This window comes from Montipora foliosa, chromosome 7, assembly GCF_036669935.1.
Source record: "Montipora foliosa isolate CH-2021 chromosome 7, ASM3666993v2, whole genome shotgun sequence".
Classification (NCBI taxonomy): Eukaryota; Metazoa; Cnidaria; class Anthozoa; order Scleractinia; family Acroporidae; genus Montipora; species Montipora foliosa.
This window is the reverse complement of record NC_090875.1, coordinates 9,951,787-9,961,786: the sequence shown is the minus strand read 5'-3', so window position 1 is coordinate 9,961,786 and position 10,000 is coordinate 9,951,787.

The following is a 10,000-nucleotide window of genomic DNA, read 5'->3' as shown; positions in this document are numbered from 1 at the left end:
CATTATCAACTCCGTTGATAAAACCAAATTTTTGTATACTACTTCCCCACCGACGCAGCACCACAGTTTCTTTAGAAACTACCCCTTCATTATAAAGAACCTAAACTGTCCCAAACATTTCTGGCAGGTGCATTCGTTGCACATAAATGTACTGCAATCCAATATACAGATAGGCAGACAATAGGGGTCCTGTTGCAGGGACACGTTGAAGCGACATGTTCCAGCGACAAAAAGGTGTGAAGTACACACTAAGGCGACACGCATTAGGATCGTGTAGCGGGGGCAAGTGGCAGGGACAAAATCGCGACATTTGCACACACATGAAAATGTTTTGGGTACATGTTTCAGGGATATGTTTCAGTGACTTCATGGGACACATCAGGGGACAAAATCACTCCCAAACTGGTGTTCCACAATTAGAAAAGTATCGGTTCACACGATGGGACATGTCGCTGCAACATATCGCTGAAACATGTACCCGCAACACTTTCATATGTGTGCGGCACATGTTGTAATTTTGTCTCTGCTACATGTCCCCGCTGCACATCCCTGCTACATGTCGCCTCATTGTGCACTACACACGTTTTTTGTCTCTGCAACATGTCGTTGCAACATGTCCCTGCAACGTGACCCCTCTTGTCTGCCCACCTTAAATTTAAACGGCGTCAAGAGTTCGGTTATGATATGTCTGACGAAATAGACAATGATGACCACAAAACTCGCCAATGATGGCTGCTGTAAGCTTGAATGGCGACTTGGTGTGTGATTGTTGCAATATGCCAGAATATCTGTCAACACGGAAATTCAAACGATTTCAGGCCTTCTTCGTTTTTTTTGCGAGTTTTACAAAATATTTGAGGCAGCGAGGCATGCATTAAGATGGAAAACATTACCTGGAAGCCATCCATTGTAAATTAGTGTTTGGTCTCTCGCTCTATTTCTCTCAGCTTTACAGTGTTGTTCACTGAATTTTTTTTCTTCTTCTCCTTCTTTGGCTTCTCTAGAGGCTGTCCTCGCTTAAGTTTCTCAAATGTCACAAGTTCCTAAAGTAAAAACGTTTTTGAACGCGACGACAATGCCCATAGATTTCCCGCCAAGAAAAACGCGGGTTGCACATTTCCCGCCAAGGAAATATAACATACCTTTTCCCCTGACGGGCTAACACCTGATTCCCTTCCCTTCCCTTTCCCCCACAAAGAGTGTACGGGCGTCCGCTGACGTCACAACCAAAATTTATCGGATGACTAGTTTACGAAATTTTCCTAGCTATGGAGCTCCGCTCTTGTGCGCGCTTCCTTTGCCACTGCTCAAGTTCCTCAGGTTTGACAGAAAACCAAGAAATTTCTAAGTACATTTTCTTGTTTTCGAACAGAAACTTATGTCCACAAATGTAATTAATCAGGTACAAGTTCAATTTCCATTAGGAAAACTGTGGCTAAGCGTCTTTTAAGTTTCTTAAAATCTGCATAAACTCTGTACATCTGCATCAGCTCTGTAACCTGCACAAACTGTATATTATTTCCATATTGTCATCTACCATATAGAGATTTAGCCAAACCTAAAAGCGGAGCTCTCCTGTCTAACCCCAGAAATCAATATAGTGTACATGGAAATAATTATGCTTCTTCATAAAGTGCAAAATTAATCGTCATTTTTACTGTATACAGTTTACAGTGATCAAACAGATCAAACACCTCTGAGCTGACAGCAGTAGACAAACAAGCCTTGCAAAGAATAACCAGCAATTTTAATCAACAACTTAAAATGAATTTACATGCACAGTAATCTCCTTGACAACATTTTCCGCTCGACTGTCAATCTTTACTCCCCCTCGCTTCAGTTTAGAAAAACAGCAAAAATCTTACTAATTTAAAAGTCAACCTAAAGCGTAGTAAATTCGCTTACTCGATTGCAATTTGACAGTTAAACAAAGCAGTTCACGACTGGACATCCATTTCACACAAAAAGCCTATAAATATGATGGTTGAAATATGTAACAATATCTGTTAACACGGAATTGCCAACGTTTTCAGGCCTTCTTCGTTTTGTAGTGAGTTTTACAAAATATGTGAGGCAGCGAGGCATATGTTAAGAAGGAAAACGTTATACCTGAAAGCTAACCGTTGTAAATAAATGCTCTCTCTCTCTCTCTCTCTCTCTCTCTCTCTCTCTCTCTCTCTCTCTCTCTCTCTCTCTCTCTCTCTCTCTCTCTCTCTCTCTCTCTCTCTCTCTCTCTCTCTCTCTCTCTCTCTCTCTCTCTCTCTCTCTCTCTCTCTCTCTCTCTCTCTCTCTCTCTGCTTTACGGTGATTTTCATTCAAAAATTTCTCTCCTTCTCCTTCCTAGGGTTCTCTTGAGGCTTTCTTCACTTAAATTTCTCAAATTTTGTCGCCTCTTGTCTCATGCTCTTTCGCTTTTCTTCGACTTTCCTGCTCTTTATCCCGTTGCTCGTCACTAGTGTGATTTCCCGCCAGAAATACGCGGGTTGCTAAATGCAACGCTGCCACGGGAGCAGAGGGGTATTCTGTCTGCGCGTGCGCAACTTTGAGATCTTTTATGAGCGTATCCGCTGGGTCGCCATTAGCAGCAACCAAAATAATGGCGGTCTCCGAGGCGAAAAGTTAGTTTCGAGTTCGTGTCGTTTATCTTCATTCAAACACACATAAGCAAACTGGACAGACATTTTACCGCGTTCGTTTTGATTCCAACCTACATGTTTACCTCTCACCGTACTCTATTCTGCTTTGTTGGGCGTTCTTCTTTGAAATGTGTTAAAATATCGAGAATTTCAGCTCCATTATGAAAATAAATGTTCACACCCAAAGTTTACGGTAGCTTGCCTTTTTTTGGTTTCAAGTTTGTTGGCATGAACGTGAACGAGCGTGAACGACGGGCTAATTTTGCACTTGGCCAAATTATGGTCTGAGTATACAGTCAGAAAATAGAGAGTTGGTAATTTTACCACGGAAAGATTTTTGAAAATTGTGGAAGGTTTGAATCTTCTGACAGAGAGTGAGTCAGATTATCACGTGTATTCGTCCATGCATACCATTGAAAGTCTTCTTCTTGGTTTCGTGTATTGCATGGAGAACCTCCCATTTGAAAATTGCTTTGCTTACGTGGTGTTAGCTTCAGGGAACTAGAGCAAGATAGCTGGTTAAGGTTAAGAACATCCCCAAATGCCTAGGGAACTAAATCTGTGAACCTGAAATAAATAACCACTGTCTAAGGGCATAGCAAGGTCTATGATTCCCATGTTGTACTTGAACAAGCTGCCATCTTGAACCTTGTACACCTCTCTCAATCTGTAAGAGTGATCTTATCACCTACAAGCAAATTTAGTTCTCCGTTCTCTGTGTTCATTTCCAAAGAATCAGACTATTCAAGTTGAAAATTAATTACAAAATGACAACAGAAAATTAGTAAGTTCTGACTAGACCAGGCCCAGGGAACAAAGCGATATTAAGAGTGACACACAAAAGAATATTCTTTTTTTAATATCAAGCCCCAAGCTTTTTAAACCTCTACAAGTATAGAACTAAAATATAATTTAAATTTGGTTAGTCCTTCGGAAGTATACACGTAAGATATGAGGAAATGGTCAACAACCGTATTCACAATAAATGGATATCAAAAACTTAATGATCACGAGTTTTTTTTTTTTCATATCAACTTGCTGTTCACCTTACTAAGACTATGACATGCAACATTTTATTATGTAGGATGGGACTCCAGCCAGTGAAATCTTAAGTGTACATTGAATTTATAAGCAACAAAGAATCCCATTTGTATGAGCCTGATGAATTCAGCACATCTGTAAATTTTACTGCAAACAAATAAATTATCTATGAGTGTTTAAGATTCCAATCGTAATCCAGAACTTCAAAAGCTTCAAATATGGCTGTTTCACATAACCAATCTGTCCGTTTATCTTCATTCGTTACTGGTTCTCAAGGTAACACCTTTCCTCAAAACTTGACCTCTTAGCCATCAAGTCTGTCCATTGTTCCAACTGTTGAGCCACTGCACATCTCTCTAAACAGCAGAGAACATGCTGTCAGTTCTTTTCATTCTCATTTTTAATTCTATAAACGAAACACTTTTTTCGAAATAGCAAGCTTACTGATTAACCTAAGCCATGGAGAATTATGTTTATAAAAGAACTTGTTTATGCATACTGGACACTTTTCGAGAAACTGTGATGAGGAAATTCTTCAAATTTAAGACATGCAATATGGAACTCTTTTCATTCTTCTAAGCAACTACATTCCACTTGTCCTTTCAATTAACAGCCTAACCTTCAAACTAAATAATAATTCGCAGAGTACTTCTGATCATGGCTCAGAATACATGTCTGAACAGACGTCACTACAACAAAGCACTACCGGTGTAGATAAACATGTGTTCTCACTGGGGCAACACTCACCTCTACTTATAACCTCATATAGGGACTCAGTGAGTGTATTTCATGAATATCCAATGAAAAACACTCGCAGTAATTAGTTTTTGTGTGCACATTCAGAAAAACCCTGTTGTGGGTCTTATAAAATCTTGATGATCAACAAACTGTGCTCTGTACATGTGTGCTGTGGCATACACAACTTTTCTCTACCACATAATTCATAAAACCAAGCCCCACTGAATAAAGGGCCTTTGCAGCATTCGAGGCCTTATTTTATTTTACTTGAGATTTTCATAAATTAAAGCATGCAACCTGCAAATCCAAGCCAAAATTGAAAACTTTTTTTGTCAACAGTTCCCTTGGACGGACTGCCAAAATATCAAGAAATTGAAGGGACACGAATTCCCATTTTTTATTGTTTTGATTGCTCCTCAGTTGGTCAATTTAAACACAAGATTAAAAACAAAACATTGAGAAACGAAAATCTCTACTCCTTAAATAAATTGGTTGTACCGAGCACACGGAATGAAAGGGATCATTTGGTTTGCAGTTTAATAACGAAAACGAAAGCTGCCTACCCTGTAAATTGCTTGAACTAAAGAGCGCACATTTTTTTTTTAGCTCATAAGAGAGCTTTCTGGCGAAAGCAGGATGAATGACTATTGTTGTGAAGGCATTTTAAGGGTGGGGAAAGATATTTCAAAAAGCCTGAATCATTTTCTTCACGAATTTACCCTTCGTTAAGAGAAACCATTGCAACTAAACAGTAACATGAAACAGAAAAAAGTCGTACAAAAGTACAAAAATAATTTCGTTCAAAGTAGAGCATTTACAGCAGCGAAACTTTCAACAAATTACCTGTGTTATGCAAGGGGCACAAACCGAAATGACCAAGGATTGCAGAGATCCAAGTCTAGGAAAGTATGCCATAATTCGTCTAATGCGAATACTCTAATAGCGCGGACGAAGACAACGTTGATCTTCAACGCTGCACATTTCTAAAGGCCCGTAACTGTATACCACTGAAAAAAGGAAGGAATAAAAACGTTGACCATTCAAATTTAAACTTGGGGGAGGGGTAAAACTTTTGAGCAAACTGAATCTCAATTTGTAAATAAAAAACCCTCTCAAGTGAAGATTTAGCCTCAATTATATATTGCCTCTGAAACTAAGAAACGCTTTCATCAAATGATTCTGCAATAACACAAACACAACTTCCAATCCTTGAAACTTACCTCGTTTAACTGATTCCTCTATTAACCACATTGATTGAAAGAGGAAGCCCCGTCACTCTGCTGTGCTTCACATGAAAAAGAAAAACCCATTTTGTTCAGACTTTGATCTCCAAATCCCGCCAATCGAAGCAACAGCAAATTCTGCAAAAGCTTTCAGCGATAGAACTGTTGTTGAATTAATAAACTTTCTTTCAATATCTCTTTAACTGTGTTTCTAAAGCGCCGATCTTTAATTATAAATACCCTACAACACAACCTGCAAAACAAAATGGCGCCACTGTGTTCGAGCTTCAATGGCTTGCGTACGCGCAGACACAATAGTCCTTTGCTTGCCACGCGATTTTCCGCCAAGAAAAATTGCTCGAACACTCCCGTCTCCAGAGGCTGTTCTGCCTCCCCAACCCGACAATCTGTACGGACGGACGAGTGGACGTACGTGACGTCATAACCATAGCTGTCAACTGGCATGGATAGATTTCCCAAAAAATCTTTCCCATAGTGCGCGGCAGGCGCGCTTCGCACGCCTGAGCTCCGCTATAGCTTATCGCGTATCAAAAAATATCTTAGTCAAGACACAGTAGAAACACTCGTCTATGCTTTTATTTCAAGCTGGATAGATCACAGGAACGGCTCTATTCTATGGTCTACCATATCACCCTTTGTTTATATGAACTACACGAGCTTCCCATTGAGTTCCACATCGACTTTAAGATAATTATATTTGCATTCAAACCAATTCATCGTAGACTCGTTCCTAAGTAGATATGTGATCGTACAACTGTAAAGCCTAAATCCACGTACAGTATTAGATTGAACAAAGGTTATTACTGGAACCTCCGAATATCAAGTATTTGGTTACTCTTGGTGACAGAGCGTTTCTTGTTGCAGCACCCAAGCTGTAAAAAATACCCCTCAAACGGAGGCAAACAAATTCACATAACATAGTCAAGAAGAATCTGAAAACCTACTTCTCTGATTTGATAGTTCATTAATAGTTTTCAAATTTCTGTGAACCATTGCAGGTATTTCAAATTAAAACGCTCAGATTAGCATGTTTTGCTCTTATTACTTACATTAGATTTTTTATTGCTTAACGATTTTAACATTAATTTCTCAATATGTATTTTTTCATTATTAATATCAATTTTGTTGTTGGCGGTATTAGCGCATGGGAAAACGTACGTTGTGCGTTTTACAAATAAATATTATTGTTATACACCTAGACTTTCACACAACTAAACGAGCACTGTGATTGGTTGATTCTAGGTCAAGTGCCCCTGATCAAATTGAAATGTATCCCGTCCGGGATACAATTCCGCAGTTGTTGTCCACTCCGGATGTGATGCAGCGATTCTTTAAGGAAAAATCTAAATATGTAACAAAGTGCTTGATGTCTGATCCCTCGGTAAACTTATGCTTGTTAAAAAAGGGACAAAACGTTTAGATGTGCTATTTACACAATAAGAATCATGACATACATATATCAAGCGGTTGTACATGTGCATTGGTGAATGTTATACATACATCAAAATCGCCATATAAATATCAAAGGTCATATTTACATGTTAAACGATGCTACACTTACATTAAGATTATCTGATGTATTTAGCGCAAGATTCTTTAGCAATATATACATAATAATAATAATAATAATAATAATAATAATAATAATAATAATAATAATAATAGGACATTTATAATGCGCAAATTCCATAAAATGTTCAAATGCGCAGGACAAGATTAAAAACGAAATAGAAAGGCTAAAAAGCTAAAATTACAATTAAGAGTAAACTTACAATACTTTAAAAAGCTAATATTACACAAGTAAACTCACAATAATAAAAACAACTATGATAACAATGCGTGACGGAAAAGGTACATCAAGTTTCCAGATAAATATACATCATGATTCGTGATACTTTCCATCGAATTTTAAACACATCAAGATGGGTGATAACATACACAGTATGACTGCTACTCCTTAGTCCACTTGACCACGGAAGCAGTTGATGCAAAGTCCTCCGAATAATTTTTTTTTGTAAATGATTTTATTTTTTAAATACGCACAGTTACACTATAAAAAAATTATAGACTACAGTAAATAATACAATAAGTATTGCAAGACGAACGTGACATGAATTACAGCACTACCAAGCACTAATTGCATTAAATTGCATCTTTTCTAGCATGACAAACAAGTAAAAATAATAGAAAAAGATAAATGAATTATTCACAAATTTTCAGCACTTCATAAACTATTTTTTTCCTTTGGGGTTACATTTATTGCTATAGTTTTAAAACAGGGGAATCAAAATTTATAGATTCAAGGTTTAGGGTTTAAGAGACTCATTCCAGCTGCGACAGAAATGGCTTCCATTTCTTTGAATTTCTTGTTGTGTTGTTTTCCAATTGGTGCGTCTGTTTCAGAAAAAGCAAGAAGTTGTTTTGGGTTGGGTACCGTTCTTTCGAACGGCAAATCCAGATGTAGTGCTTAGCCATTAGGCAAAAAAAAAAAAATTTGGAGTTTAAAATTGGAGTCGTTTGGTTTCAGGCCTAAGGCCGTTTCCATTCCTAAGTGGTTCTCTTTTGATAGCATGTGGCACGCCTGCAGCCATATGGAGAGGTCATTCCAAAACATTCTAGTTTTTTCACATCCCCAGAACAAATGCTGCGGAATAAAGACTGCGTAGCCTCCATATTTTGCGAGTTCTAGATAAAAAAAAAAAGACAAAAAAAAAAAAAAAAGAAAACTTTCCATTTGCTGCAGTTTTCTGTATTCAGATATTTTTAAATCCAGGTAGCTTTAATTAAGGAATTTGTTAAAAGCTGTAATATCGATCATTTTGAGTCCACCTTCAGAATAAACATTGATCATAACCTTGCGTTTAATTTTATCGCCTTTATCATTCCATAAGAATTTAAAAAACATCCTATTAATCTCTTTAACTGCATGTGCTTACTTTGCAACGGTGTGAGTACGTTTACAAGTTGAGATGCTACTAGGCTCTTCAAAACAACAATTTTCCCTAATAAGCTAAGTCTTCGAAAGTTCCAACATCCTAAGATAGATCTAACTTTCGTAAGCTTTTCGTTGTAGTTTAAAGATATTACCGTATCCTGATCCGTTGCGAAACACACGGCCAGTGCCTTAACTTCTTCCTTTTGCCATTTAAAATTCATTTCGGGGCAAAATTTTTGACTGCTGTTTGTTTTAGACCCTATCCAAAGAACTCCTGTTTTCTTGTCATTCAATCTGAGGCCAGATATTTTACCAAAAGCTTCTATCAAAGAAAGCGAAGACGAAGAAAGATTGTTCGGATCCATCTAAAATGAGCGTCGTATCGTCTGCATATTGACTTAATTTAAATTCAGTATCCTGTATCTTAATACCTCTAATTTCGCTCTTATTTCGTATGGCTTCAGCGAGTATTTCTACAGAGAGCATGAAAATGTAAGGCAATAGAGGGCATCCTTGTCTGACTCCTCGGCTTAGATAAAAAAACAAAATTGTTCGTCCAGCCATTGTTTACGGTGGCTTACTACAGTTTTATAAGGGTTCAAGAGGTGTATACCATAAATGTGCAAATTTAATTATTATTATTTTTTTTTTTGCATCAATATTCTGATAACAAATAAAAACCCCTATATGAGACCATTGCTGCTTCAAATTACCGTTTTGGAAGTTAAAGGGGCACGAAACGGGAAGACCGTGTACGATTAGAGGACCTGGGAACGAACTGGAAACGTGTCTTTTACGGGAAACTGACCCGTACTACCACACCTAAAATTTTGTCTGTTTCACCGTTAATTACCAAAGAACATCCTTACAAAGTAAAAAAAAAATCTGCAAGGCAGTTTTTTTCATAATTAATGAAAAAGTCAAAAATCGAATTTTTGTTGTGTAGGTCCGTATTGGTTCTTGTTATGTTTCCTGAAATTTTGAGGTGGAGTTGTATGGCTGATTTTCGAGAAAAAAGCCTTTGGAGTGTCTAGTTTCCAGTCCCCCCTCCAGGAGCTCGGTCACTATGTTTAGCATTTTCCCCTGATTAGCATTTATTTGTTCGGTAAAATTACATTTTACATCAATTGCAGTGACTAACACTTCAGAAGAGACATCCTGTTGCTTTAATTTCACAGATTCCAAAACCTTGATCTTTTTCTCCGGAAACTGTAGTAAGCCACCTTAATACGAAGCTTTCAATTTTACAATAAAAGAGCCTGACCCAACTTGACAGCGAGGGACCAAAGCCAAAATGTTGAAGGGTTTTGTTAATAAAAGACCATTCAAGAGCATCAAAGGCCTTTTAAAAGTCCAGAAAAAGGAGAAGTCCAGGGATTTTTTTTAGCTGTATATTTGATGACGCT